Consider the following 10,318-nt stretch of genomic DNA (forward strand, 5'->3'; position numbering starts at 1 on the left):
TTCTTGGAATTGAGGCTATTCGTACTTCTTCGGGGTTATTTCTATCTCAACAACGGTATGCTCATGATCTTCTTATTCGAGCCAAAATGGATGGGGTAAAGCCAATTACTACTCCCCTTAGTACTTCTGGAGACATTTCTTCTGATCGTAGTACTTTATTGACAGATGCTACTGAGTATCGTAGCATTGTTGGAGCTTTGCAATATTTAACGTTTACTCGTCCAGATCTTGCATTTGCTGTAAATAAAGTTTGTCAATTTATGCATGCTCCTACTGAATTTCACTGGGGATTAGTCAAGCGCATTCTTCGTTATCTTAAGCACACAAGTACGTTTGGTCTACTTCTTAAGCCTTCTCCGTCTTTAACCCTATATTTTAGTGCGTATACTGATTCTGACTGGGCCGGTTCACTGGATGATCGTCGTTCTACAAGTGGTTATTGTGTTTATTTGGGTGGTAACATTATTTCTTGGAGTGCTCGTAAACAGAAAACAGTTTCTCGTTCTAGTACTGAAGCTGAATATCGAGGTCTTGCTATTGCTACTGCTGAAATTATGTGGATTCATTCACTTCTCTCTGAACTTCGTGTTTCTACTCACTCACCTCCAATATTATGGTGTGACAATCTTGGTGCCACCTATCTCACAGTTAATCCTATTTTTCATGCTCGGACAAAACATATAGAAATTGATTATCACTTTGTTCGTGATCAAGTGACTTCTAAACTTCTTGATGTTCGGTTTATCTCATCTAAAGATCAAATTGCAGATATCTTCACCAAACCACTTTCTACAGATCGGTTTTCTGTGTTACGGTTCAAGCTTACGGTTCAGGATAACCCGTTACGCTTGCGGGAGGGTGTTAACACAACACCTAGTCCGTGTATATTGTGACCCAACAATTATACACGGCTAAGCTTTCAGAGTTTGTTATTTTTAGAGTTTGTTATTTTTAGAATTTCTTGTATATTAGGCAATTCTCTTTAGTTAGGAAACCTGTTTACGTTGCATCTCAAGGAACTCATGTATATATATATGCATTACAACTTTGTGTAATTTATTAAGTTTTAAGTGAATCAATAACAAGAAGTTTTGTTTAAGTCTCATCTCTTCTTTCTCTGTGTTAGTCTCATCTCCTATATTAGTTTCATCTCTCCCACCATAGCTTCACGTTCTGAGCAAAAACTTTGTGCTCAATCCACAACCTATCTAGCTTGAAATACAGTTTAGAAGGCATAACCTATCCAGAAATAACCAAAAGTGGGTTGTGATCTGAGATTGTTCTCGTTGGTACCACCTGTAACGCATTCGGAAACACCTCCTCAAAATCATGGATGAAAAGAAAACGATCCAGTCTACACATCAACGGATCAACTTGGTTGTCAGACCATGTAAAAGCACCACCTATCAAAGGTTGGTCAATCAACTCGTTCTCCAGAATAAAAGTGTTTAACATTGTTGTATTACGGCTATCTCCATCACCATGATTCCTGTTCTTACTAGAACGGACTGCATTCATGTCGTCGGCTATGCAAATCAGCCCTATCCACCAACTCCTCACTTCAGGCATATCCTGCCAGAAATTCGTCCTTGGATCATGTTCGCAAGGGCTATACACATTAGAAATTGCCCATTGAGACCCATTGATTCTTGTCGAGAAACATACAGTGATATTATTTAAGCCAATCCTTTTGTCCATCTTCTCAAATCTGCTGCTGTCCCAAATGGTAAGAATTCCTCCACTATTTCCATTTGAAGGAATGTAAGTCCAACCAAATTTTTCATCATACCAGAGCCGACGAACAAACCAATCAGTCATGCTTTGCATTTTCGTTTCCTGAAGCAAACAAACTGCACACCTCTGCGAAAGAATCAAATTCTTCACGGAAATTTTCTTATCGAAATCTTTCATGCCGCTTATGTTCCAACATAAAATTTTAAAATCCATTGGTGATTATTTCTTCTCTTGCATCACGAATTCCTTTTGCACTGTTTGTTTCTTCAACACTCCCAGTCACAGTCGCATTCTCCTCTTCATGTTCAATGACATTTTCTGCCCCTCTGAAGCATCGTCATTATTGTTATCCTCTTCTTTAACTCCATCAGCAGCATCTGTTCTTTTAAATCTCTGCCGATACCGTAAAACCAATTATGTCATGTTATTTCTCAAAGTTTCCTGTTGCCCTGGATTTATGTTACCATAGCTACAGGCCACTTGAACTAGAGACTGTACTGTATTCTCTATTAGGTTCTCATCTTCTACCTCGTTATGTTGCTTCACCTCTTCTAAATTATGCACCACTGTATCTTCCATCACATTTCTATGTGATTTCCCTGTTGAAGAAGTATTCTCCAAGGTCTCAGTCACTGAATCGTCATTATGCATTAGTGGAGTGTATCTAGACCCCGGAGCTGTTCTTGAATTCGCGCTTCGGCTAAGACTTTCATTAAGACCATCAGAATTACGCCTTGGTAAAAAACACAACTACCTTATGCAACTTCCAGATTAACCTGTCCAAACTCAGAACTATGTGGAATGAAACCTTTCATTCTCCTGCGTCTTTCATCTCTTCCTCCTGCATTATCATCACTTTCATGCATAGAGACTGAGTTAAGCCATTTTTCTGGTTTGCTAATCATCTCCATAGGAACTATAGTCTCGGCTCTAGCCTGTTACTTAGCCAACACTGGACTTTTTAGCTTATCCCTATCATTTCCCTGATTGTTGTTTGGAAAATTTATTATTTCTTCACTTTCCATTTATAAACTTTGATTATACACCATTTTCCTCCCAAATACTCGATTTCCATAAACTTCTCCATTCGTATCCTTCCAAAGTAACAAGAGCAGTGAACTTATTTGCTTCATCCATCTTTAAGAATCTGTTCCAACCAAGTCTCTTTTTAACCATAACAATTATTCTTCCCCATCCTATGTTCTTTGATACTTTCACAACACCCCTCATCTCCTTCTACTGAGGTAAATTTGGAAACTCTGCAACAGGCCTCAAACTTCCTCGTAGACTTCCTTGCCCAGTCGAGTTTTCAGTTACAAAATTCTTCAGAACTAGGGATAAAGCATGCCATCACTGATTGCTTTCACCACAAGGGAAACAAAGACTAAATGTCTTACCTTCAGCACTACTCCTGAATCTTGAGACTCTTAAATAGAAACCCTCGTTATTGTTTTGAATCTGTGCTAATTAAACATCATCTCCCACCTCTCCTTCCATTTATCCTCCGTGTCTTCATCCAGAATGTTGTCAAATATCTTCTTTATCCAATCAATCATCTGTGGATGGAGTTCTAGCCAAGCCCGATATCCATTCCTTCTTATTTCCGTGATCTTCACAATTTTGATCTTGCCATAGTAATCTACTTCTATCGAAAAAGACTTGCGTTCCAGCTGGAAAAATCTTCTCTCCGGTCCTTTGAACCATCATACCTTCCTACGTATTCTTCTTTAGTAAAAGATGTTAAGCCCTCTTTGCGCTGCTGATTTATTAACATTCTCATTGTTCTTGCCGTAGTTCGTCCAGTAATCATGGGAAGAAAAGAAAAACTAAACCCTAAAAACTTAAAAGGTATAAAAAAAGGAAAGCGATTACTCAAACTCCACTAACCAATAAATCCCGGTCCTAAGTGGAAGGATCAAAGATCCGTCCTTAAACAACGGAGAAGTTTGGTTAGCACACTGTCAAACTGATTGATTCGATTGAGAGGCTGAGTTTGAGAATCGGGGAAAAAAATCGCCATGAAGAGAATTTCCGAGAAATTCAGAGTTTTTTTCCTAAAAGAGAAAAAAAGAAACTTGAACCTTAACTTGATTCCTTCAAATAACTTAGTAAACTCAAAATCAGATGGCCTTAAATGAAGTAGTCCTTCCATATTATATCGAGTATCAAAATAAATTTATTTATCCCAAATGATAATAATTATGTCATATGTGGTAGTGTGATGGAAACTGCAAATCATGTCCTGCTGCATAATAAAGGGAAAACGCTAAAGACGTCACGAAAAGTGCAGCAGTTTATACCTATAATTGTTACTTGGGTTCTTTGGAATAAACTCCATAGAAGAACATCCAGAGATAAGTACACTTATTTAAAAATAATCTTAAGTTGGGTTTGGAAGCTTCTTTGGCATTGGCATAGGCAACAACAGGGACGAACCCAGAAATATTTTTAGGATAGGGCTAGAATATCACTGGTTGTCAATGTGGCCGAAGGCCGCCACAATCTTTTTTAGAACAAGTTGCATGATAAATGATTACATGGAACTTACCTATAAAATATTAGATAAATGGAAAAGTATAAGGTTAAAATCCGCAAATTTTAATTACGAAAAGCGATTGGAGAAATGAGTTTATGGTTTATAGAAGAAAAATGGGAAAGTAAATGAATGTGTCAAAAACACAATTATGTGTTTTGAACAAGATCGTGGGCTAAAAATTATTTGTTCCACAACTACAATTATTAATCAGATATAGTGGTGGGCTAATTACTAATTTTAAAAAAAATTCATGTACAAATTTTTTATTAAGCTAAAAATAGGGACGGGCTATAGCCCGGATTAGCCCCTTACTAGGGCCGTCCCTAGGCAACAACAATTAATTTCAAGCTATATATAAATTTTTGTTGTACGCTGATTGGTTGGGTAATTGGATTATGTTACAGAGACTACGACCCATAGATGTGCGGCCCGTCTAGATAGTTAGGGTTTTCCCTATGGTTGTGTATAAATCCTCACTATGTTATGTAATACTAATGTATATATCTATCAATAAGATCTCTCTTCCCTTTTCTTCTATTCTTAGTCTTCTCCTGATTTCCCCTTAAAAACGTTATCAACACGACTCTATCAACTGTGCAAATTTTTTTAATCGTTCGAGAACTGTGATGGATTACTTCTTAAAGATTAGCGTGGTTGTGATTTTATTGTTATAATATTATGGATGCATTATCAGGTATTTCTTTTTAACAAAAGAATTTCGTTTTAATAGTATTTTCTAGGGTTCCACGAATATATGATTGTCAAACATAGAGATTTCACCGTTCGATTTTCACGAAATTTGAATATGTTCAACCCAATTATGTATTACATACTCTATACAAATTTTTCAATCAAATCAGAATATGATGCAATCTCCAAAACCAGATTTTAATGAAACTGTCTATGTTCATAAAAACCCTAGTTTATAACAACATAATAAAACTTAAATTTTAAGAATTACAACCGTTGGATTATTCTGTGTTTTCGGTACATGTTATATATTTTTCTTTTTGAGGGACTGTATAAATTTCAAAAAGATCCAGCTATGGGAAGTACTTAAAAGTACGTGATATTTCCAGCTGTGTCCGCAGAAACGTGAATTGGAACAGCCATACGACGTCATGTATATATTTTTATCTAGCCGTGAAATTACCATGAAATTTTGTTATGGTTAGCGGAACACTTTTATGAATCCTCTATAAAAAAATTCATCATCATCGGATACGTTTAAAATTTGTTTTTGATCACCACAGTTGGGTCATGAAATTTCCAATTTTAGGGTTAACAATATATTTGGGCCTCTATGATAATAGTTTCAAGTTTATTATCAATGGGTCTAAGTACTTCATATATAATTGACCATATATGTGCACTTTTGTTAACCATAACCTATTCAACCCTATGGACCGGTCCTTGACCAAACCGTTTACCGGTTTTGACTAAACCTACTCGATTAGAATTTGACCTTTTGGACTCAGAAGTACTTGAGTGCCATTAAGGAGCCTCTAATACAGGAGTCATTTGTGTATAGAAGGGATTTACAAAAGGTGATATGAGTCATAAAAATCTTTCCATTATTATCTTTTCAACTTCATCCATTATGCTAAAGTAACAGTAGATGTTGAGGTATGTTAACAAGAGATTCACGGTCTTTAGTAAGCTATTCAAACTGATGTAAGTGGTTGGGAGGCATGTGAGATTCTCTTAAACAACAATGTTTACATTGGGATAAAGAAAATTTCTCAAATTGAGGTAATTGTGCCAAGGATAAATACGGAAAGAACCTCAAAGAACAGAGGGTTAGACGTGTTAAATCATACCAATATTGGTAAACTAGAACATTCTAAAGAGTTGGAGGAAGGTCATACTGTAGACATCAACTTTAATGGAAAGAACAACTCTTCCTTACCAATAAACTTACCCAAATTTGATTATCTCATTCAATTGAACTAGATCCACTATCTTTACTTATGGAATGAAAAGTATATCCTTACCACGAGACAAAAATACTCTAAAGCACTTGAGGTATAAAGATCATCATGTGCATTTCATCCACATGAATCGTAACACTCAAAAATACTTGAGATAAATACCCTTTTGTTACGTAATAATGCCACACCACTTATTAAATCTCTCCGAAAAAGACTCGATGTCTAACTGATAGTGGTTTTTCCTTCCACTAACTTAAGGAATATACACTAGTTATTTAACTAATTCCTTATAATTTAGTGTGACTACGATGATCTGATCATCGAGCGAAACACTTCTCAAACTTTGTTTCCAAGAGGAAACAAAGATTAAAGTCACAAAATCTCTATATGTACCGAGAGCTAATCACACCTTGTTAAATTCCAAAGAAACCCATGTAAGTGGATATCATATGGAAACTCACGGCGATGAGAATGTAATTGATTGCATCTGTTAGTATCTTTAATGAATATGGAAGGAAGCATATACTTAGAGAAATTTATGAGTCTATTTAGTGAAATGTAAATCACTAATATTTGAATTATTGAATCCATATTGACCCCGACAATGAAATATTGGGTATTGACTCATACAGGCTTTGGCATAACCATAAATCCATTTTGGTTGTGACATGATGATCGTTTTGAAATGACTCATACGTACATCACTTTATTGGAGTGAACGAGACAACGGGAAAAAGATTGACAGAATGCGAAGTGACGGCATATCTCTGAATAAGTGTTTTCTATAGTACTAGATGCGCAACCCCCCTTCCCATTATGCTTTGAAGTAAGTAAGAACATAACTCATTTTACAAAGTCTTCAGTAAAACAGGATCGAGACCATCCTAATATGAAAATGGTAAACAATCCATACTACAAAGAAAAATATCCATGCAGAATGCGGACCATTAAAGTGACTTATGGCTCTCGTGGATGTTTTGACATTTTTAACTAGTTATATATAGTTCCCAAGAAGTTTTGTGTTTGGAAAACTACTAGCACATATTATACATATAAGGTATGACCACCCCTTGTAAATGCTAGCTAGTGCACATCAAAATAACTTGATGGTTATTGCATATTTAATAAGATCAATGCAGCGGTCTCGCAAAGGATATCATCAAAGGTTACAGATGATGTCTAAGGCATAGTTATGCGTACAAACCTACCTTTAACTTATTGGGGGATATGCAATATTAATCGCACCTTTACTTAAATTTTTTTAGAACCCAATATTAGTGAACCTTTTCTGCGTAAACGTTGGTAACTGGATATAAGCATGACATTCGTATTCTTACGCATTTTTGGTTGCACTATATATGTGCCATTACGAGTCCACATCGTACTATGATGATTCATGAAAACGATTAAGTAGTTATGTTGGATATTTACTCCCAACAATTATCCGCGTGTTAAAACCTTTGGCAGGATATCTCTTACCGCTAGATTTGCGGGTTGTTATTTTAATGAGATAATTCCCGTCGTTAGGGGGAGATAAGAAAAAGTATTTTCTAAGGGAACGACATGAATTGTCGTGGTGTGTTCCCACTATGTCTCATATTGATTCTTATACTCCACAAATGTAAATGTGAAATGAATAGAGTAATCAATTTCAGAAAGTGCACTGCTATCGGCAACGTGACAAGATCACACATACCAGCTGCAAATGTTCCTACAAGGTTAGGAATCCTCAGTGTGGGGTACACCATAGAATAAGGTGTTGCAACTACACTTGGTGTAACTGTAGTTAAGGTCGTGGCTCCATAAAAGAAGATGGAGAGACCACCGGGTTCGATCAATACTCAACTAGAAAGGAAGTAGATGAGTAAGACACAACCTAATTTGTATCATTAATGAAATCATCTCATTTTATTGACTCTAACTATGTCCATGAATAAATATTGGAGGACGCTTCGAATTTTAATGATTCCATAGAACAATGAAATCCTAAAGGATTATGAGAACACACACGAGCCAATGGAAAGATCGTGCGAACATATTAATGATTATTTTTATATATAGTTGCTCAAGGAAATAGAGCACGATGAGATCGAACCATGCTTATTATTGTTTAATGTCAACAAAGAGCATATTTGGCATACACAGTCCAGGTAGAACTTGGTTCTTTGACAAATATACAGGTATTTGGTGTGGTAGTGCTAACCAACCAAGTGTAAAGCCTATGGGACATTATATATGATTATTTGTCATAAAACACAGTGGGAAGAATGAAGTCTCAAAGTATCAAGACTCACCTTGTGGCGTGAGGTTTCTCACAAAGCCCTGAAATTGTCCTCTTGTAATGAACGTTATCGCGTTCCGCTACTTAGTTAGCTTGGTAATTTTCAAACGGACTTGAAATGCAGCATATGTATGTGGTTGTTACATATCTCTAAAAGAATTAAGAGATGGAAGATATTTACAAAAGGGCTTGATAGCTTTTTGTTACCCAAATCAAGTGACTTTAGACCAAAAAGTGCATTTACAATTAGACTGGACGTTCACTTACGGATTGAAACAATCATGTGAATGTAGTATAACCGTTTAAGTCACTATTTGATTTGGAGGGGATAGACAAGTAAGGTATTTTTCCTTGCGTATTCACAAGCAAGTTCTTGATTTGGAATTATAGCTATCTATGTCAATGGTACAAAAATGATGGGAGCTCTTAATGTAATAAGAGATCCTACAAGCTACTCTAAATCCAAATTTGAGATGAGAAACCAGGGGAAAGATCGATCGAAAATTGAGCTTGTGATATATTATTCCACCAGTTTGCATAGGTCTACAGTTGTCAGACAATTTAACAAGGATATGCATCCTGCTAGCACTCCCATGGTTAGTCGAGGTTCAAATGTAAGTAGATGACCAATTCGTTTAAAGGAAGATGACGAAGATGTGTCGGGAGATTAATTTCCCTTATCTAAGTACAATAGACGCATTATTGTACTTAGCATAATGTATTCGATCAAATGTTACATCCTCAGTGAACTTGTTAGCTAGATATAGCTTAGCGCCGACGCAACGTCATTGGAATGGTATAATGAACGTAATCATATACTTAATTGTAATCATTGACATGAGTTTGCTTTATCCTTGCAAAGACATAAAAAAGGAATGCTAAAGGAACTGCAATCCAAAGGGTTTTGATTATGAAGGAACAATAATCTCTTCTCCAACGAAAGTAATCAGGGGGAGATATGGTAGATTATTTTCTAAGTCATTTCCGATATTCAGTTTCGAAAAGTACCCGACTAAAGGAACTGAATAACTCTAAAAGTAATCAGGGAGACATGCCAACATCAAGGGGAGGATCTAAGGATATGATGTCGACATATTTTACTTCGAAATTGAAGTTGTGTTATACTCTTTTCCTTCATCGAGGTTATTTTTTTCCACAGGGTTTTGTTACTCGGTAAGGTTTTTAATAAGACAACAACAAACGCCGGGAAATAATTTCCCAACTAAAGCTATTGTTTCTCACGAGGATTTTCTGCCTTAGGAGTTATGAAACAACTAGTCAACTTCGACGGAGCAAAGTGATCATCTGCAACAGATCACCTTTACTTGCATTTGTCACATTGCACTCTTTTCCCTTCGTCAAGGGTTTGTCCCATTTGATTTTCCTTGTCAAGATTTTAATGAGGCAACATATTCGAGTCCAACTATGTTCTAAGTTTGCTTAATATTGTACTCTTTTTCTTTAGTTCAGGATTTGTCCCTATGTGTTTTTGCTGATGAAGTTTAACGAGGTGATTAATATAGACTAGTCAGTCCTTGAAGATCGTATTTTATGTAATGAACCACATGTAATGTACGAGATAACATGTGAAGTACTACATATGTACAGTTGTACCAAGGTTTTGTCCCACAGGGTTTTTCCTTGTCATTGTTTTAATGAAGCAATTGACTTAGACACAACTAGTCATCAAGGAGAGAACTAAATATGAAGATTTACATTCGAAGCACTATATATGAAGCACTACACACGAAGTTCTATTGGACCGCACAAGGGGGAGTGTTACAAGGCCTACGGTCCATAGATGTGTGACCCATCTAGATAGTTATGGTTTTCCCT

The sequence above is a fragment of the Papaver somniferum genome, unplaced genomic scaffold (assembly GCF_003573695.1).
Source record: "Papaver somniferum cultivar HN1 unplaced genomic scaffold, ASM357369v1 unplaced-scaffold_18, whole genome shotgun sequence".
Classification (NCBI taxonomy): domain Eukaryota; kingdom Viridiplantae; phylum Streptophyta; class Magnoliopsida; order Ranunculales; family Papaveraceae; genus Papaver; species Papaver somniferum.